The sequence below is a fragment of the Chenopodium quinoa genome, unplaced genomic scaffold (assembly GCF_001683475.1).
Source record: "Chenopodium quinoa cultivar QQ74 unplaced genomic scaffold, ASM168347v1, whole genome shotgun sequence".
In the NCBI taxonomy this organism is placed as follows: domain Eukaryota; kingdom Viridiplantae; phylum Streptophyta; class Magnoliopsida; order Caryophyllales; family Amaranthaceae; genus Chenopodium; species Chenopodium quinoa.
The window spans coordinates 1,213,481-1,236,543 of record NW_018743572.1 but is presented as its reverse complement, the minus strand read 5'-3'; the positions used below and the strand labels follow the sequence as shown (position 1 = coordinate 1,236,543).

Here is a 23,063-nt window from a genome sequence, read left to right as displayed (position 1 = left end):
ATTGATTGGTGACGTGCTTAGTGATTAATTGAGTCTGATTAATTGAATGAACCATAGTCTCTTGGGATTCGATCCTTACTTGCCCTACTACACAGTTAGAAGGAATAGTTAGGTTATTTTTGTTAGGTACGCGATAAGCCTATCAAATTTTGGCGCCGTTGCCGGGGACTAACGGTTTCATATTGATTTTCCGTGATTCGTTTTTACTAAGCGTTGTTTGTTGCTTCGGCTATTGCCTCCTGTGTTTTTGATGTTCTTTGCCTAGTTCTTTGTTGTATGCAAACACGTCGCTCAGGGTCAGACGACTTAGTGCCTCTCGATTCAGAAATTGAAGCGACTGCAAGAAGACGAAGAAGTAGAAGAAGAGCAGGTAACAGAAATATGGAAGACCAAGCAACAAAGTCTCTTTTGGAGTACGGTATCCCTGACACAACAACCGGACTCCTTTCTAGCATTGTTAGACCACCTATCACCGCTCAGAATTTTGAATTGAAACCGCAGTTTATTCAATTCATATCCAATGATTCATTTGCTGGCACACCTCTTGATTGCCCAGTGAATCATATAGATGGTTTCTTGGAAAAGTGTGACACTATGAAGCTGAATGGTGTTACAGATGATGCTCTTAGACTTCGCCTTTTTCCATTCTCATTACGGGATAGGGCGAAGGAATGGTTAAGAGATGAGGGTTCTGGTTCCTTTGATACATGGGATAAACTAGTAAAAGCTTTTCTGGTCAAGTTCTTGGGACAAGAAAAGACTGCAAGATTAAGGAACGAGCTATCCACTTTCAGGCAATCAGATGAAGAATCCTTATATGACGCATGGAGGAGATTCAAGAGATTACAGAGACAGTGCCCTCATCATGGCATACCTGAATGGATGTTAATCCAAACCTTTTATAACGGTCTAACCCATGAATTCCGGATCTATATCGACGCCGCATCTGGAGGCTCCCTTTTAACTAAAAATCCAACCGAAGCAAAGGAGCTGGTTGAGAAGATGTCAGCCAATGACAACTATCACCCAGGCGGCCGAAATAGTGTCAAGAAAGGAGGTAAATTAGATGTTGATGCTCTAACTCTTTTAACTAGTTCTGTGCAGGCACTTTCAAGCAAGTTCGATAGATTACAAACTGGATCTTCTAATAATGTGCTAGAAACTTGTCAAATGTGTAATACTCAAGGTCACATCGCACCTAATTGCCCACGAAATTCGAATGAGGTATCAATTGAGGAAGCCAATGCCTTCTACAATTCCAACCCTAAAAGACCATACGATCCCCATTCTAATACTTATAATGAAGGTTGGAAGAATCACCCAAATTTCTCATACAAAAACACCCAGGCTCAGCAAAATCCACCTCCGCCCCCACCTCGAAACAACAATTATAATCCACCTGGTTTTCAACCAAGACCACCCCTAGTACAACAACCCATGCAACCTATGCAACCACTCCCTCAAAAATCCAATCTCGAACTAATGATGGAGAACTTCATCAACACCACAAATAATTCCATCCAACAGTTACAAGCCCAGAATAAGCTCATGGAAAATCAAATAAGCCAACTTGCTCATCAAGTCGGCCAATCTTCAAAAACACCAGGTACGTTTCCTGGCCAAACAGAGCAACCACAAAAGGGGCACATGAATGCTGTAATTTTAAGGAGTGGAAAACAGTTGGAAGACCTTCCCGTAAGGGAACCATCAACGATAGATATTGAGGGAATGAGTGAAAAACAGGGGATTTTGCAAAATTCTTCTTCGCCCGGTCAGACCGGGCAATGTCCGCCCGATCGGGCGCGAGAAGCAGTCGACGAAAAACAGGGGACTGTGCGAATTTCTTCTTCGCCCGGTCAGACCGGGCAAGGTCCGCCCGATCGGGCGCATGAAGAAATTCCAGACAAACAGAAGAACATAAGCAGCTCTTCTTCGCCCGGTCAGACCGGGCAATCACTGCCCGACCGGGCGGGAGATCCAGACAGCCTAATTCCAAGGAATGATGTTCAAGAAAAGCCACGGGAACCGATCCCACCTCTCGCCCCATACATGCCAAGAGTCCCTTTCCCACAGAGGTTAGCCCAGGCTAAGTTAGAGAAAAAGTACGGTAAATTTCTAGACATCCTTAAGAAACTTCACATTAATATACCGTTCTTGGATGCAATTTCTGAAATGCCTTCTTATGCAAAGTTTTTGAAAGACATGCTATCTAACAAGAAGAAGCTTGCAGAGAATGCTACTGTTTCTCTAACTGCAGAATGTAGTGCCATTCTGCAAAACACTCTTCCTAAGAAACTAGGTGATCCAGGCAGCTATTCAATCCCAGTGAAGCTCGGAGATATAGAGATCAATAGAGCGCTATGCGATCTTGGTGCAAGTGTAAGCCTTATGCCGCTCTCCATCTGCGAAAAGCTTCAAATGGGTGAGCTAAAGCCTACAAGGATATCTCTGCAACTTGCAGACAGGTCAGTTAAATTTCCCCTCGGTATACTTGAAGATGTTCCATTGCGAGTTGGTAAATTCTTTATTCCATGTGATTTTGTTGTTATGGAAATGGAAGAAGATGCCCATGTCCCTATTATTCTTGGTAGACCATTCTTAGCTACTGCAGGTGCAATTATTGACATGAAGAATGGGAAAATAACATTTGAAGTAGGGGATGAGAAAATGGAGTATTCATTACTGAATGCTATGGGAAATCCGTCTATGGGTGAGACTATTTGTCAAGTGGATGTCCTCGATGATCTACAACAAGAACAACTTCCCCTGATCAAAAAGGAAGATGCTCTTGAAACGGTGTTGATAGGGAGTATCCATGATGAAGATTGGGAAGTAAGGGAGTACACGAGGCTACTAGAAGACGCAAAAGCTAATCCAATCATCGCTCCAGTCAAGGAAGTCCTTAGTACATCGAGTGTTGGGGAGAGTTCGACGCCTCCCGAGGTAGAGTTGAAACCCCTTCCATCTAATCTTAAATATGCATATCTTGGTCCTAAAAATACATACCCTGTTATTGTTAATGCTGAGCTTAATAACATTGAATTAGAGAAACTTCTCGCTGTTTTAAGAAAATATAGAAATGTTATTGGGTATACCATTGATGATATCAAGGGTATTAATCCCTCTTTTTGTATGCATAAGATCATTCTTGAGGACGATCATGCCTCCTCTAGAGAACCTCAAAGAAGGCTAAATCCAACTATGATGGAGGTAGTCAAGAAAGAGGTTCTCAAATTGCTTGCTGCAGGAATAATCTACCCTATCTCAGATAGTAAGTGGGTTAGTCCTGTACAAGTAGTACCAAAGAAAGGAGGTATGACAGTTGTCAAGAATGACAAAGGCGAGCCTGTTGCCACAAGAACTGTTACAGGGTGGCGGATGTGCATTGATTACAGAAAATTAAATAAAGCCACCCGTAAAGATCATTTCCCCTTGCCTTTCATTGATCAAATGCTCGAACGATTGGCTAACCATTCCTTTTTCTGTTACTTGGATGGATATTCCGGTTTTTTTCAAATCCCCATCCGCCCTTGTGATCAGGAAAAGACTACATTCACATGTCCATATGGCACCTTCGCATATCGCAGAATGCCATTCGGACTGTGTAATGCCCCAGCCACGTTCCAACGGTGTATGATGGCTATTTTCTCAGGTCTCATAGAAAATTCTATGGAAGTTTTTATGGATGATTTTTCTGTTTATGGTTCATCTTTCGATATTTGCCTTGATAATCTAACAAAGGTGCTCCATAGATGCCAGGATGTCAATCTGATATTGAACTGGGAGAAGTGCCATTTTATGGTACAACAGGGAATCGTTTTAGGCCATGTAGTTTCAAACAAAGGGATTGAGGTGGACAAAGCCAAAGTAGAGGTAATAGAGAAACTTCCCCCTCCAAATTCTGTGAAAGAAGGAGAGCAAGTCCTTCTATTCAATTCAAGGTTGAAACTATTTCCAGGGAAACTCAGGTCAAGATGGTCGGGCCCTTTCACGGTCTACAAAGCATATCCTTATGGCACCATTGAATTATGGAACAACACCGGGGGCACCTTCAAAGTCAATGGACAAAGGGTGAAGCACTATCGAGCGGGAGATCCTATTGAAGAAAAGTCAGATATCACATTCTCTTCCTCACCACAAACTCAATGAGGATGAATACGGTCAAGCTAATGACCTTCTAAACAAGCGCTTGCGGGAGGCAACCCGATTCTTTTTGAGGAGCCGTCGAGATTCCTATGCTCTCCTTACGCTGCAATGAGGCCATTGCCGCATTTAGCTTGGGGGAGTTGCTTCGTACATGTGGTACTCTCTCTCTCCTTATCTCTCTTATCTTTCTTGTTTTATTTTAGTGTAGTTATTTTAGTTGTTTTTTTTTAAAAAAAAAAAAAAAAAAAAAAAAAAAAAAAAACATACAAAAAATACGATCCAATGAATAATAAATCATGCTTCCCTGTGCCCCATTCATGAAAATTGTTTTAATTCTTGGTATATGATGACGAGTATTGTGGATAGGTTAGCCATGATTTGATGTTTGATTACTTGGATGTCTTAACATGAGTCAATTTTGCCCAACTACTTGTGAATATAGTGCTTGACTAGTTGATTTGGTTAGGAATGTGTGTTAGTTCCTGGTATGTCAATGAAGTTGAGTATTGGTTTATAACTTTGAGTAATGTTTGCATGACTCATTAATATGCACATTGAGGAGGACGAAGGCATTTGTTCCTCTAGGTGGCTTTCAGACGATATTAGATACATTTGTTCCCTTCTTGCTACCCATGTTGTTGCTTGTGCCCTTTTATTGTTTATTTTGCCACATTACAAGCCTATTTAAGCCCCATTGGTTACTAGTCCCAAGCTTGGCTTGGGGGAGCTAATAGTGAGTGAGGTGAGGGAGTTGTAGTGTGCATGTAATCTGCACAATTTTGGGTGGATTTGAGAAGTTTTTATTTGTTCTTATTGTTGTGGATTGAAAAAATTGAAAATTTATTGTGCAAAGAAAAAATTCCAATGTGAGATGAAAAAAAGGGAAAAGAAAGAGCAAAAGAAAAAAATTGTTTCAATGTTCAAGTGTTCTAATTGAAGGCTGCTCAAGAAAAAAAAGGAGAGTTCAAAGTTTGTTTGTTCACTCAAGTTCTATAATTTTATATTTTGTATATATGAGTGAAATTTTAAGTGTTGGAAATTTTTAATATAATTGGATGTTTGGTGAATTTTTGGTAGAGTTGAGTTGTGTTGGAGATGATTTGGTCATTAATTCATTTTGACCTTGGTTTTATTTATTAGGATTTTGGCTCCCTTAAGCATAGCTTTACTCTTACATTTTCCCAAATATTTCCTACCTTTTATCCTAGCCTTACATTACAAGCTTTGAAGACCTTCTGACCTTTGTGCATAGAGTTGTGTGAATGTGAAATTAGTTGTTTTCCAATGCAAAGAATGATTTGATATATTTCGAGTCGACTGCTAGGTTGAGTGCTTGTTTTCTTTAAACACACGAGTGCGTGAGTTTGGGAGGGCATTGTTCACATTTAAAGGAGTTGGATGGAGAGCGATCGAGTATATCTTTTACTCGCCACATAAATGAGAGTTGAGTGTGTGAACACTAGTCTTGAATTCTATATGCTCTTGTGGTTTGCTCTATTTGACTATTGTCAGACAGGATGAGTAGTCAGATGGATTTGATTGGTTGACTTTGATGCATAACTGTCGAGTTTACCTTTAATCGTATTTATTGATTTGAATTGCTTTTGGGGTGAAGTATTGATTTATTTATTCATTGCTTTGCTTAGGGACAAGCAAAGGTTTAGCTTGGGGGAATTTGATATACGTGTTTTATACAATGGTTTTCCCCGGTTTTACTTAGTAATTTTATATGGTTTTGAGCTCTACGGAGCCATTTCTTGCTAACAATCTCTTCTTTAGTGTATTCGATTGTTTTAGTAAGCTTTTCAGGAATATGAAGCGTTTCTAGGCAATTGGACGTGTTTTTAGTAGATTCGGAAGAGTTGATAGCCAAGAACTGCAATTTATGTGGAGTGCCCGACCGGGCATGGCTTGCCCGGGCAGACCGGGCAATGAAGAGTTCACAGGAAGAAGCCCAATTCTGAACGGTGCAACGCGCGCCCGATCGGGCAGGCTTCGCCCGGTCAGACCGGGCGATGAAGAAGTCAAGTTATGAAGATGCAATTCTGGAAACGTGTTACGCGCGCCCGACCGGGCGAGGCTCGCCCGGTCTGACCGGGCAAAGAAGGAAAACTGTCGTATTTTACGCAGCTTTCCTCCGCCCGATCGGGCGAGGTTTGCCCGGTCTGACCGGGCGATGTTCAAGATTGCGCGATTTCAGCTATTTCCGAATTTCTATCTTTTGAGGGTATAAATACCCTTTTGTAATTAACTTTTAAAGAGAGTTTTTTCATTAGTTTTTCTCCTTAAGCCCTAGAAAACTCTCAAGAACCCTAGTTTTATTTCCTTTAAGCAATTTCAATCTTTTAATCCCAGATTAATCAATTGTTCATCAACAATTTGAGTTCTTTCAATTGGAGTAATTGGTATTTATCTTACTTCACTCTTTTCTGATATTCACTGTTCTCTAAATATGTTTTCTTTACTGTTTCTTGTTTTTGAACTTGATTTTGATTTTATTATGATGTGTGAGTAGTTTCCTTAATCCGGGATCTTGCTAAGCTCGATTATGATTGATGTATAAAGTAGATCTTTAAATTCCCCAATAATAATCCCAATTGACATGCTTAATTGATTGTGTTTATGCCAATACTAGATTAGGAATAATTAGTATTGTTATCATCCCTTTGTTCTTATTGCAACGGAAGTTGGGTATTAACGGGATTAGGTTATTCCAATTAAGGGTTTGAAGATCATCACGGAAGTAGATGATTGAATAATTAGGAATCTAGGCATGGTGTTTAATGTCCCTTATTCGCTTGATTCCACGGAAGTAGGCTTGATAGTTAATTTGGGAAGCCATTGATAACTTGGAAGAGACCTTTGGTATTATTATTAGGGATTGCTTTTCTTCTTGTCAATTGATTTATATATTGGGGGTAGATTTATTAGTTTATCAATCATAATCGTGGTAATGCTTGATCTTGGATGCTTTAGTTTATTGATTAATATTTCCTCTAGTTAATTGTGTTATTTAATATATTAGTTGATTATTATCATCCATTATTGATTGGTGACGTGCTTAGTGATTAATTGAGTCTGATTAATTGAATGAACCATAGTCTCTTGGGATTCGATCCTTACTTGCCCTACTACACAGTTAGAAGGAATAGTTAGGTTATTTTTGTTAGGTACGCGATAAGCCTATCAGTTACGCCGGTTACAATTAGGGTATTATTAGTAACTGGCAAATCTTAACGCCGGTTACGAATATATTTTTTTTTAAAAAAATGTTATTAGTAACTAGCATTAGATTACGCCAGTTACTAATAAATAAATAATTTTTTTATATAAATATTTGTTTCGAATACAAAAATGGTAGTATATCCTACCAAACCACCCATCGTCAAATGAGTTACAACCTGTTATAATTCAACCAACAAAACACATACTCCGAATACTTCCATATAACTTAAATAATTCACCCACAACATACAACACAAACACTCCAAATAATTCCACACAACTAGAATTATTCATCCACAACAATACAAATAATGCAATAAAATTACTTATACTTTCCAAGAAATCAATTAAAACTTGAATAAAATAAATCATTGATTTATAATTTAGAACTGTAACAACAATAACCAATAGGCTAATTAAATAAAAGTGCATATATAGAAAAGTGTTATATTGTTTTATTAAACTAAATGCGATTAATCATAACGTCGATTAATAAGACAATTAGTCTTTCAACAAAAAAATTAAGCCTAAAAAACTTAGCCCATTGTTCCCGAATCTCATCCAATTCTACATCGCTGTAGGCTGCAAATCTTGCCAAATACTCCCTGCAAATATATAAAACAAAAAAAATACGTGTCTACAATACTTTATAAAAATAAAACATCAACCAAAACTCGTATAAAGCATTTTAGCTTGCAAAGAAAAGGTAAATTCATCATTAACTCTCTTTCAAATTACCCTTGCAATCACTATGGAAAGACCGAAAGATACTATCTCATACATATATCTCATTACATAATAAGCACATTCGGTACTACCACATTGTTGAATGTTGAGCGAGCACACTAATTCAAATAAATATAGTACAATTATTTAATAAATTAAATAGTACTTTTATTACGTACTAATAGAACGAAAAGGCAATAATAATACGTTTACATCCATTCTTATGTGTAGTAATTGTGGCTTACTCATTTTGAAAGCATTGCCTTTGAGATGTGACCTATATACATTATAAGGTCTAAAAAAAGTCATAAAAAGCTAGCATTAGATTAGATGAATGAAAAATAACTTTTAATTACATGCATATGAGTACGTAGTCTATTTAATTAGGAATGTTGTGTACTAAAAGCTTCATTATTTTGGACAACTCTAGTTTTGAACGTTCGTAAAAAAAAGTTGAAAACAAAAATTGTCACCCTTATCGTAAGAATTCTAACCATACATGTATATATTAGTAAAAGTTAAAGCACATAGTGGAATTTAATGATTCAGATTGCTATAAATTCAAAATTGGGAGCTAAGTATATGAGATTATGGTTGAAATAACCTGAGTGTGCCTATAATTTCGCTACTACAAAAGGTTGAGACATAAAACTGGTCCTTAATATGCCAAGTCTCCTTCAAGTCCAAAGATAATAGTATCTATGTGATCCTCAAATTGCCAAGTTTCCTCCCAGTTCAATGATACTATCCATCATGTCTAACATGTCTGTAATAACACAGGAACCAAAAAAAAAAAAATCAGAAGATTGAAGCTGAATAAATTAGCAGAACAACATATCTAGTAATATAAATAAAGCATCACAATATTCCTGAAGTATTAGACCATTCATCATTCATGTATGGTCTCAGATTAAAGAAATATAATTATAAAACATGTCAATCTTTATTTGAACAAGCTAAGGTGTTTCATGATTTAAATTTCAATATAAGTAATGTATGATAATGTGATATTGTATTGTATATGGAGGCCACTCTCTAGTGACGTATGACAGAAATATTCATCTTCGGTCACAGTTCTAGAAAGAATTGAAAATGATTGTATGTCCTCAAGCGCTAGTGATAATGTTGATCAAAGTCCACTTATATATAGAAAAGTAAGATATAAAAGGTAGCCTTCCTGTCCATATTTATGAATTATAACCAAAAGCATACTTACCTAAGATTTTTGTCTGCTACCCTTTTTTTAATATTCAAGTAACAAACAAAATGGAAACCCACAGAAATACACGAAACAAGAATTTTTTTATTGTTTCTACCATTGAAGCTCATCTAACTCTGAGATTAAGATATCATAATTAACCCAACCAAAGCTCATCTAAATTAATTTGGACAAGGTGTATGTTCCAATATGTTCACCGTATTACATTTGGTTCATTAAATTCAACAAAAATACAGGGTATTACATTTATTACATTAATATTTAATTACTTTGTCCAAGTAGAAACAATTTGTGATGTTTCAATGGTGGAATTTAGATTGAACAACCTGTTATTTTCATAGAAACTCAGAGATTCACATGAAGACAATTCTGAATTTCAAATCTAGATATATCAACTACCGGCCAAAATACAATTACAGTAGAATTTCAACTCTGAATTTTAACTCTGATTTCAGTTCTGATTTTCAGTTCTGAATTTCAGCTCTGGACTTCAGATCTGAAATTCAGCTCTGATTTCAGTTGTGAAATTCAGCTCTGATTTCAGTTCTGATTTCAGTTTTGAATTTCAGCCATGATTTCAGTTCTGAATTTTAACTCTCATTCCTTCTCCCCTTTATTAACCTTTTTGGGGCTTTACTTAATCTAATATTCTTGATCAAATATGCTAGTATATAATGTGTTTTTGCCTCTCTGATAATGATCAGAATATCAACTCAAGCTTCTTGTGCCCAACCAAAACTCATCTAAATTATTTTTTCAAGAAAAATTTATGTATTAGATTGAACAAATAATGCTCAAATACTTTTGATACAAAAAAAAAAAGGGCACCTAACTACTTCCTAGGAAGGAAAAAACCCCTCAGGAAATTTACTAAAGAAGGCAAGTACGATAAGAACAAAAAGTATAGCCAATTCAGATATACACGACATCCTTTCATCAAATGACCATTTTCCCACAAACAAAATTTGTTTAATTGACACAACTCTGGCACAATCTCAACCCTCATCGTGCTCTCTATCTCAATTCACAATCCTATATTAAGACTTGACTGCAATATACTCAGGAACAACTCTTAAACCTGGAGGTAATGACATGTATATTACGAAGCAGACGAAACACAGATAAATGTTTGCAGACCTTTAACAATGTATCGCACAAACTACACCCTAGTTTCTAATGCAGTCTTTTATCAAGAAAATTAACCAATAACTAAATATGTAACTACAATTATTGAATAGTTTCAAAATACAGGTACAAGAGGGAAATTATGCTTTAAAAAATTTCTATAGTGCAAATCAAAATATCTATAAACAAACCATATTAAGTTTAACTAGGTAATCACACAGACTGACATTATGCAAACTAATATTGCATATTAAGTTTCAAAACAAAAACAAACAAAAAAAATTACAATGTAATCATACTCATATAATGCAAATTAATTCCATTAAAAAGAATAAGCAAATTAAACCTAAAATCGGCAGCACACAAGCAAATACCACATCTCCTAATCAAATCAAAATTAATCAACCATAACAACACCACAAGGTCAAAATCATGAAATTCAATTCGAATTTTAGGGCTCTTATTGAATTAAGAAAAGAGATAATTACAAGAACCTTAATTACATACCTTTAAACCTCAATAGAAGCACTATTGCTGAATCCAAATTCGAAAACCAACAAAAAAAAATGATAGTAAAACGTTCGTTGGAGATCGAAGATGAGGAGGAAGATGCTCTCCGTTGATGGAGGAGTATGAACACAATCAGAATCGAAATTACTTCGCTAACTGATCAACAATAAAGTTTAATTCGATTTTTGGGGCTATTTTCGAATTTAAGTAAGGAAAAATTACAAGAACCCTAATTGAAAAATTACATACCTGTAAACCTTGATATAAAACCAATAAAAGTGAACCCAAATCAAAAAATTATGCAAATTGAATGGAGTTTGTTGGAGTGAAATCATGAAACTCTAGGAGGAAGGAGGAGCAAAATTGAAAGCTAAGCGTGAGAACTTGGAGTGAAACTGAAAATACAAACAAAAAAAATTTCAGTCTTTTGTTTGTATTTCAATGAGAATTGTTTCCTTTCTTAAAAAAAAATAAAATAAATAGTTTCCTTAATATTTGTAAATGGCATTTGTAAGCTAGTTACAAACGCCAAAGTTTCTTTTACTTAATATTTGTAATTGGCGTTTGTAAGCTAGTTACAAACGTCAAAGTTTCTTTGACTTAATATTTGTAACTGGCGTTTGTAAGCTAGTTACAAACGTTTTGGTCAAAGTTTCTTGACTTCATATTTGTAAATAGCGTTTGTAAGCTAGTTACAAACTTTTTCGTCAAAGTTTATTTGACTTAATATTTGTAACTGACGTTTGTAAGCTAGTTACAGACTTACTTAATATTTGTAACTAACATTTATTTAGTCAGTTACTAATAAAACTTCAAACAATGATAAACTACATATTAGTAACTGACATTCACTACGCAGGTTACGAATGTCATGAAATTAGTAACTAACATTATATTAGTCGGTTACTATTGATGCTTTCGTAACTAGCATAATATACGCCAGTTACTAATAGGGCGTTACAAATAGCATTTTTTCTACTAGTGTATGTAAATTTAAGTGCTCATTAGGTTGTTTCTTACAGTACAGGGTGTGCGTTTGTGATTGTTTAGGTTATGCTGAATATGTTATGGACTTTGGCATTTGCAATTGACTTGAGCATCAACTTTACCTAGGCTACAATGATATTGTTTAGATTTATGATCAGAATATTAATGTTTTGATTACTGATTTATTGTAATAGTGAGCTTATCATTATTTTTAAAACATGCTCTTATGCTAGATGAAGCCTCAGCATGTTCCTTTGGACAAGCTAACTCCCAAATCTAAGAAATACAAGATCAAAGTTAAAGTCAAGGAAAAGTCTCCTGCAAAATACCCTGAAAACAAAAAAGCTTTTCAAATACTTGTATTTGAAGATGATGAGGAATAACGCTGTGATGATACATCTTTAATGTTAGTAAATAAAATTGCATTCAATCTAAATTCATTTTTGCTATCTGTACAGGACAACAAAATCAGGGGTACTTTGTTTGATGATGAAATAAAGAATTTCCAGAATATATTGGAGCATGAAAAAGAGTATATCATAGCAGATGCACCTGTGAGGAACACTAATCCAATGTATCGTCACAAAGAAGGTGACTACTACTTGTCATTTGGAGGGTCAGCTGCAATTCAATCACTGAATCCTAACACTGGTCCTGTGTTGCCAAACTACATTCCTATTGCTGAAGTTCCACCCACAAGTAGTCCTGATGATCGCTTTGGTATACTTTGCCTTTTGCTTTGCTTTATCTAATGCATCTATATTGTTAAATGTTTATTAACTTGGTGATTTTTATTATAGACATCCTTGGAGTTGTTGTCTACTTGGAAGAGACAAAAAAGAAGAAAGTTGCTGGTGGTTATGAATTTGATGTGCGCGATGTTATTGTTGTTGATGATAGTGTGCAAAAGTTACTTTTCAACATTATATGTAATTATATGTATTATATATCTTTTGTTTAATTATTTGTAACAGTGATAAGTTATTGCATCTGTAGGGTTGGTGATGGGCTTGTGATTTCATTGTACGGAGAACTTGCTACTAAAGACTGTGCTCAACTATCAGCTTGGTGTGAATCTTTCATGATAGTGAGCTTCCGGCATCTTGCATATGTTTGATAAACTATATATATGCCTTAATTGATATTTTGTGATTCGGGGTTCTCATTGTCATCATTTATGTCAACTAATATTGACATTAATCCCACTGGTCCAGAAGTTAATGCGTTAAAGGCTTGGTGAGTTCATATAATGTGTAGATTAAACAAGTATTGATTTAAATGATGACTGCTTAGTTTCTGTTTAATGTGATATAGGATATTAGAAAACCAGGACCGGGTTTCTGATCATATGGGGCATCACCTATCAATTGGGGAGGAAAGCAGCTCTGATGTTATTATGAGTGTTAAGGACTTGAATAAAAAACACAGTAATTATTCTCTGCTTTAATATATATATAATTTAATTATGTTTACAAACATTCCTATAATTGGTATTGCTTGTATTCTGCTACAGCTACTGCATATGAGCGCCACTGGATCCATGTTACAATTCCAGACGCTAAGCAGGAAGATGTGAGTGCCTTTATTGGATGAAGTGGATGCAGAAAACGCTGCGATAATGTGGATACTGTTAAATTCTATTGTGATGTATGCAGTGTTCAATGCATTGCAGAAAAGAGGTAAAAATATCATATATAAAGCACTTGCTGTAAGTACTTGAAATCACTAACTGAATATGGTTCTTTTTCAAGGTTAGTGTTAGCTTCACTGCAATGGATGATACCGGTAGTATTCGCTTAACTGCATATGGAAAACAATGCGAGGCATTGTTTGGCCTTAAAGATGCAGAACTTGTACAGAAAAAGGTACATAATTTTAATTCAGTTCTTGCAATTATCATCACTATATTGCAGTGTTGTTCCTAATATCAATGTATGATATTTTTATGTTAATTAACAACTGTGATGTTACATGCAGATGACATAATGGCCTGAGTTTGAACCTATTGCTGCTAATTTGAGAGAAAAACCAATTAAGCTTGAAGTAGGTCCAACTGGTGCAATTAAGAGGGTTGGCTATCTAAAGTGGGTTGCGAAATCTGTTTCAGTTGTAGTGAAGTTGAAGCTGGGTAGACATTGGGCTTCTGGTAGGAACATGCTTCTTTGGGATCTACTGATTGGTCATTTTGGATGTGTTCTACTTGACACCTTTTGCAACAATGTTATATTTTCAGCATTTATTCCATGTCCTTATCTATTCCCTAACTTTTGCTGATTTAGAACTACTCTAATCATCCTATTTGGTTGTCTTTTGGATTCTGCAAGGTTACTTTTATGTTCATATGGACATTGACTTCTTCTTGATGTATTTGCTATCTTATAAATTTTCTGCTGTAGGAATGTTCATCATGATTTCTGCTGATGTATTAATTTTTCAATGGATCATGATTTGCTATTATGCACCCTTGAAAGATTAGTTTACTATAAGCTTTTGAAACAATTTATTTGCAAATTGCTAGAATTCAAATGCACATCTTATAAATACCAGCTGAATAACATTAATTTAAAGATAGAAATCTCATACTTTACTACATGGATTCTTATATAAGCATTCATTACAACACAATGTTCCACATAATCTACCAACACTTATCATAATTAACTTACATGTGAGCTTTTCATACCATTATTAATATTAATCTAAAAGCTTTACCAAAACCAGTAATCAACACTACCTCCTTCATTGTTTTTTGAATTTTTATCCTAATCCTGGTTGATTGGTAATTTTTCATTAGGTTCTTCTGTTGCCTGAGCTGCATCATCTTTGGCTAACATAGTCTCTTCAGTACCATCTGCTCTGCATATTAGAGTTTCCTTTGCTTCAGCTTTAATCTTTTTCTCTTTTTTAAGCACTCTGATTTCAGCAATCTCATTTTCAATTTCATGCAATTGCATTTCTATATTGTCTATTCTTTTCCCAACATCTAAGCAGATGATCCTTGCATCTGATAATTGACCCTGTAAATGAGCTTCTCTATATAAAAGTTCTTGTAGTTTAGGTTCTAAATTGCGTTTCTGGAAAATAGAAGTTTGCATGTGTATTGAAGACACATGCTTTTCTGCCATGTTAAGGGATAAGGTTGAGATAAAAAAACAAGTTTCTCTAGACTAAATAGCATTATATGTATAGTACAAGTTATTTTTAGATGCATATATAATAGCATTTATATTTGAAGCCATTCAAATCTAAGGAGTGCATCAATTTATTATCTGGAAGATAAACAATATCATTTATACTACACCAGCTTTATACACTACAACTTCAATCAAGCTGATTGTAAGTGAAAAAAGCATTTGTTGTGTCACACAATAGCTCTTTGTTATGTAAAAAAAGCATTACATTATCTATTGGATATTTAAGAAAACCATCACTCACTCAAGTAATAACAGATATCAATATTGATACACAGGGCTCTAAAAAAAAAGTTGACTAAGCCTACACAAATAATCAGAGTAGTGGATTACTCTTTAAAAAAAATTGATTTTCTTTTGGCTTATGTAAAACTCTTTTTTTGATATATTTTACCTTTCAATTTTAATAGGTGCATATTTTAGTTGAATTTTTTCCCCTAAAGAGCAATTAAATTAGAAATGCATTATAAAAATCTTGTAGATAAGCTTCTCTTAACAGATGTCCTAAAAACTAATCTTACATGCTATTCTAATGCACTAAAAAATGCTACTAATATAACTTTAAAAATTCATGATTTTCTGCCATTGTATACCTTGTTGCAATAGATTAATTGTATGTTTGAAGAAATCAACTTATTATCCATGAGATAAAACACAAATTCCCACATGTAGAATCATAGCTAATGTAGTATATACACATTGCTTTGTATCTAACTAAGATGTAATTTAGGTAAAGGTAAAATTCACATCATTTTTCAGAATACATAGAATCAAAACCATATTAACTTATTAAACCAGGGACCCAAGGCAATATTATAGCCTTGGTAGTTTTATAAGCTACACATTGAACTTATTTCTTTTAAACCCAAAAAATCACTTAATATGTAATAAATTGATGCTAAATCATATAGTGAATGAAACAATTCAAACCATAAAGAATATTCAAACAAACTTATATTTTGAATATCAATATATAGAACATAATATGTATCTAATATGTATATAACAACAATATCTTTGTTTAGATACTTCCTTTTCATCCATATGAAAATTCATATCTATCTTAGTTCAATTTGTATTTTTTTTAAATTCATATAGTACATTAGCAGTTAATTATATAACAACAGAACACTACATGATAATCAAGAAGGTCATATTGATAATATAATCTACTAAAGATACATGCAATAATAAAATGTAATTAATCATACTTTAATAACATCATTTTACACTTAATATGTATCAAATAGTTACTACCAACATATAGGAGATCATGAGACTAATCTAAGCATTAGAAGAATATAGCCATTATAAAGATACAAAAGAAATCATGAAGAATTACTCATGATCTGTACATAGCTTTAATTCCTAAGATTTAATTATGTAACTCATAATTTATACTTTCTCATTATCATTTTTCAATCCTTATGAAATTGCTATTATTTTGCATCATTACTCATATAGAGTATTTATATCATTTAACATTGTAAACAATCCCTGCCAATTAAACTCATTCACAATTGCATAAAAACATAATATAAAGTAATTCAATAATCGACACCATATAATATATAAAATTGAAATTGTAAAATTTCATACACAATAGTTATAGAGATAATTAAGTTTAAACAAGATATACTAATTAAAACCTACTGACCCATAAATTTTAATTGTTAGCTTACAGAAATTGCAATCCAAATAGATAAAGACCAAATCTTCCAAAATAGTTAACAACTAAATGGCCTTTAAATTTATATATATTCTACTTAAATGTTATAAAACTTCAACACATTAATTAATCGGAATCAAAAGCATAAGCACCACTATCAGAGTGAGAAACTTCATGGGAGTGATAGTGGTATGGATAACCAAAATCCTCTGAGTTATCATTGTACCATGAATCTTCTTCTTCTTCGTTCTGCTCCTGCTCGCTTTCTTCTTCCTCCTCCTCCGACTCTCTTTCTTCATTAGGCACGGGTTGATGTGGCTCCTGCTGCACCAGACCAGCATCTTGTTCAGGAACGACTGCTTGCTGCTACACCTGCTTAGCCTGAAGAACAATTGTTGCGTCAATAACGTGCTTTACATGATCATCTTCATCGCTGATTTCCATATCAGCCTCACCTTCCGCGACGCAACACCCATAAATTCTTTCCCTTTACTTGATTCGCCCTTGCATTTAGATGACTCGCCTCTCAACCCCACAAATCTTCTCATTCTAACTGGTTCATCAGCATCACTGTCGCTATCAACTTGTATAGCAGTATCAGAATTGCTACCAACTCAAGGCCTTTTTCTGTTCTTTTTTAATTGCTCAACTTCCTCACACTTTTGCACATGTTTATCAGCTTCATCCATCTTTTTCTGTAGCATTTCCATTTTCTGCGTAGCATCTAGATGGACATTCGCATATGCTGCAAATTGACCTTGAAGATTTTCCTTCATTTTCACCCAGATGTTCTTGCACCAAGTAGAAAATGAAGGCTTATCACCGTTGTTAGCCATAGTTAATTGTTGAAGATAGGATTTTAATGGAAGAAGAAAGGATATCAAAATACGGAGCAGAATAGATTTTTAGAGAATGATTTTTATATTTTCTCAATTGAAAGAAACTTCATATTTTTATGCAAAGCAAACCGTCACTTTGTATTAATGTCTTTTCAATGTCACTAATAACATGCAGAATATGAAGATATGCATTGCTTGACTCATTTCACGTTGATCGAGGATGTACTTGAGTATTTTTTTTTTTTTAAAACAAAAAAAAATTTGTACAAATAATTTTATGTTTTAATTGATGTTTTGTATAAATGCTACATATGAATTTGAACGTACTTGAAAAATTACCATGTAATAAAACAGATAAAATACGAGATATTAATTATAAATAACGAAATAGTAATTATATTTGTTTTGCTATTGGTATTACACAATAAGGTAATAGTTTACTACTATCCTATAATAACTTAATTTCTTCCACAAACTTAATCTTGTATCTTCTCCTTATTATTTAGTTTTTTCAAGGTTTGATCAAAGAATTTTAATCAAGTTATTTCGAACTTAGTTAGATCTTATATTAAGCTAATCATGTAATTTCGAACTTGGTTAAATCCACCATCTTTACTAAAATATTAAAAAAAAATTATGAACTAATTAACTCGTAAATTTTGGATTTGGTTAGTAGGACTATAAAAATTTTTGAATCACATAAAATCCATTAAGTAAGATCAAGTATTTTCGGGTATAAATGGTTTTGAAACATTTAATTTTTGGGTTAAATTGAATCACAGTCTTCAATAGTCATGTTGAATTGATTTCAAATATATAATTGGTCTATATTAAATTGAGATTGAATAGTTAATTTTTAAATAAAATCCGTATTAGATTAGCTTCACATTGATTCTACACCGAATATAAATGAAATCTTTTCAGGTTCAATTTATTTGAAAACAATTTATTTTGAAATAATCCTTTTGGGTTAGGTAAGGTTTTCACATGCTTATCAATTATTATAGGTACCTATAATATTATTCGTTCAAAGTAGCTTATAGATTGAAATTCGTTAAGTAATTATATCTAAATAGTGTAATTATTATAGCATTGTATACTACATCAAAAGTCATTATTATTCTTTATTTTTTTGTTAATCTAATTTCCTTACAAAATTACTATTATTGATCAGGATTAACAAAGCAACATGAAAACATTAATTTCTTACAAATTAGTCATTCTAAGGGAATTGGACATCACTTTTGCTTTTTGAGTTTACTTTCAATATTTTTTTAAGTGCATTTAAAATAATATTTTTTTGTATGTGTAAAAAAAAAATGTCAATTTTTCTTAAATAAAGGTTGTTGATTTCATGTCAAAAATAGATTGTAAAAAATTAATATGTCACTTTCAACCTTTATCTTTAATATGAGATCAAGGCATATTTAATAGAACTTTACAAGTATCTAAGCAAGATTCATACATATGCAATATGGTGCATTTAAAGTGCTTTAAATATAAAAGAATACCAATCCCTAAATAAGTCCATGTGGTTAAGGTGACCCACACAACTTTAATACATTTAATTTTCACTAAAGAAACAATAAAATTAGATTTAAGTTAAAAGTATTAATCTCTACACTACTAAACTTTTAAAAGTAATTATTAGAATACACATGAAAGAACAAATGAGATTAAAAGACGAGAGCAAAGAGAAGGTTGAAGGAGAGAGAAAACACTGATTGGTGTTTCTAAGCTAACAACTCCATATAAAAAAAAATGGGATCTTCAGAAGAAAAAAAATAAGCATAAATACAAAGTCTGTGAGGACTCATTTTATGTGTAAAGCACATAATATCATCAGGTCATTATACGGACTCCATAGATTTAAATACAAAGTCGCCAAATCAATTTCCATACGGATTTTCAGAAAAAAAAAAAAAAAAAAGCATAAATTAAGGGCTAAATCGATACTGATATGTCTAAAAAAATAAATGCCATCTATACTAAAATAAAGGTTGTTGATTTCATGTCAAAAATAAATTGTAAAAAATTTATATATCACTTTTGACCTTTGAGTTTAGAATGAGGTTAAAGTATACGTAATAGAATTGTAGAAGTATCAAAGCAAGTTCACACATATGCAATTTAGTGCATTCAGTGGCGGACCCACGTGTAGTCATAGTGGGTCCGCGGACAACCTATTATTTTCTATAAAAAAAAAAACAACTAAGTATCAAGAGTTTTAGCTTGTAGTCTGGTGGTTTGTTCCCCATCCTACCACATATGAGATACGGGTTCGACTCCCATTACTCTCAAACTTTTTTTTTTTTTTTGGGCTTTACAACCTCATTTTCACAATTTCACGATTTAAGAAAAGTCAGAAGGCAGAAATATCCCCAAATCCCCAATTCCCCCAAATTGAAACCCTAAGTCTCAAAGTCACCCAATTACCCAAGCCCCGTCGCCGTTCACCGTATCGCCGCCTCGCCGGCAGCCCGACAGCCTTTTCGTGCTTCTCCGTCAGGTATGAGTGAGGCGTCCGTCAAATCGTCAATCCGTCTGTGAGTTTGTTAGCGTCGTGCTCGTGCAGTGGCTCCCCAAATTCGATTTTTTTGAGGTTAGTTTTAAACTTTTAATTTATATAATTACATTGCAATAAGATTATAGAGATTAGATTCTATATTTCTATATGAAATCATCAATTTAAATGTTTAAATCAAAATTATCAGTATGTTAAATTAAGTGCTTTACACATAAAATAATATCAATCTCAAATTAAGTCTATGTGATCAAAATAACCCATGCAACTTTTATACATTTAATTTTCGCTCAAGAACCAGTCAATGAGATTTAAATTAAAAGTACTAATTTATGCATTGCTGAATTTTAAAAAAATAATTAATAGAATACTTGTCAAAAAACAGACAGCACAAGCAATAAACTCCATTTTTGAGCAATGAGCTTTGCATTAAAAAATGTTAAAAGTAGAAAGAAGAAAGAAAATGGTGGTATGGAAGAGGAAAGATGAATGAAGTGAGATTAATGGAGAAAGAAAGCACCACCGTCCATATGAATGGTGAAATAGGAAGTCAAGAAATAAGGAAAAGCACCAATTACATTTGTTTAGGGTAATTTTACCCCGCCACGTGGTCCAATCAGAGGACGACATGTGTCAGCCTCAGGATGGCCCAAAGTGGACCAATCTCTGCTTGACACGTGTCGCTCCAGAAAATAAGGGAAAAAAAGAGCGGCCTTCAACCCACAACTGATTAGGGTACAGTGACCTAATCAGGGGCACAAATCCCAAAGACCCTATAATAGGGAGATGACCCTCTTTTTGGGGACACGTTTTGATCATTTATTACACATACTCTTTGATAGAGACATCCTGAGCTTGGAATCCGAGCAGATTCCCCCCTAAATTTTCGTTCTATTTATTCCGTTTCAAGTTACTAACTTGACCGTCGGAGGCGGAGCACCACCCATCTGGTGTCTCCGTTTGTTTTGCAGGTACAGCTCACCCCGGATCAGTTTTCGTGTTGTAACTCTCCCGAGGGACAAAAACACCCAAAACATTTGGCGCCGTCTGTGGGGAGACACATCTGTAATGGCACAACGGTAGTGGATCACCGACTCTAGAGGAAGGCCTCCTTCGGGAGGCAGCAGGCGTCATGAGGCTGAATATTGAGAGTCAGGCGGCCAAAAAGGCCTGTCAAACTAAGTCATGCACTTTTGAAGGTTAAAGGGCAATGCCGTTTAATCTAAGTTTTATTAGGGGAGAAACGGCTAAAATGGCCAACTCCACTATTTTAAACCGACTCATTTAATGAGTCCACCGCGTGTTATTCATGATTGATAGTTTGATACTATCAACATCATATACATTAACAAATATATATATATGTGCATGAATGTAACCAATTGTATTATTATATACATAATATTATACAATTGATTTTCAAGAGAAAACTCTACTAATTAGTGGGGTATATGCATGCGGCAAGTGTACTCATGCATTTCCACACTCCAAAATTTTTGACAGCCATCAATTTTAATTTATTAAACTCTATATTCTACTCTTGCATTGACTCAAGAGAATAATATAGGCGGCTCATGAGAATAATTGATAGTATCAAATATGCTTTTCGATAAGCTTGCATGCATGAGTGAGACGGCCTTCAAACTTGGCTTACATACACTTCAGAGCTCGTGTGTGAACACAAGCGTGAAGCGGCAGTTAAAGGCTAAATCTTAATGAAACCCAAGCGGCCAGACTTTCTCTTGTGTTAGCATACACAAGCGGCACCATTGAGCTGCTCCACCATTATTATACAAGCGACATGGCAAAATTTTTGGCAAAAAAAGTCGGCCGATTATCATCATCAAATGTATCAGTCGGATATCACAATCAATGGTGGCAGCCGGTCACCATTTTCAATGATGTCAGCCGGCAACGATGCCCGGATGACCATGTATTTAGCAAGCTAGCTCACCTTGGGAGAGCAGCCGTACCTACCAGTCGTAGGGGCTGCTGTCTGCCTCTATTAAGCCCGGTTGTGGGGCTGCTTTGTGCCTCAACTAACTCCGGCTGAAGAGGCTGCTATATTCAGCAATTAAGATGGCTGTAGGGGCTATTTCCAGCCTCAATTAACCCCGGATGTAGGGAAGGTTTTCTGCCTTAACAAAGCCGGCTGCCATGGTTGTGTTGTTCCACCTCAATACCGGCTGTAATGGTTGTTGGATTCATCATTTTTAAGATTGTATACACTAATTTTTATAGCAGCCGTATGTACTCCACTATTATTATAGTGAGCCTCTTTTGTTACTCTCATAAGTGACTGATATACATTCAGCAAAGCTTGCGTGAATTCTCAAAAAAGAAATCTATATAGGCAGCAAAGCTCAAGAGTATGATGATGAGCTTGAGTATTCCCAGCCGGCTGCCATCATATTTTACATAAGAGCACTCAAGCGGCACTACTTATTCTTGCATTAATAAGTCAATTACTCATTGCCGATTATCCGTCGAAAAGTTGGAATGTCTAACTAGTCAGGCGGCATGGTTGCTTTGTTCAACCTCAAAAATGGCTGTGATGTGAGCAAGCAAGAGAGCTCGATTATAAGCTTGATCAAGCGGCCAATTCAAGCATTTGCTTGTATTAGCATACACAAGCGGTTCTTGTGTTAACATACACAGATGGATTTTGTGCCGGCTAAGCATCATCATTTAATCATAAGTGCATATAACCGGCTGCTAGCATCTTTTACATTAGTGTACTTAGGCGGCTTGGGGCAATTTTGCTCCAATTTTGTCAGCCGGTGACTGCTATAAACGGTTGCAGCCAGTCAGAGCCATGAACGGTGCCTCAATTAAACGGCTACCATAGCTGCATTGCGCTTCAATCTATCCTGGCTGTAAGGGAAGCCTTACTCATCATTCA

The 23,063-nt window shown here is 34.7% G+C and overlaps 1 long non-coding RNA gene across 1 annotated transcript; it reads right to left on the bottom strand.

Moving 5' to 3' along the window:
- Positions 1-7,763: 7,763 nt before the first annotated feature.
- On the bottom strand, positions 7,764-11,374 carry LOC110681669. Its single transcript, XR_002503319.1, has 3 exons — positions 10,949-11,374; positions 8,702-8,863; positions 7,764-7,976 (listed from the first exon to the last, which is right to left on the bottom strand). It is a non-coding gene; the product is annotated as an uncharacterized LOC110681669 (long non-coding RNA).
- Between the last annotated feature and the right edge of the window lie 11,689 nt (positions 11,375-23,063).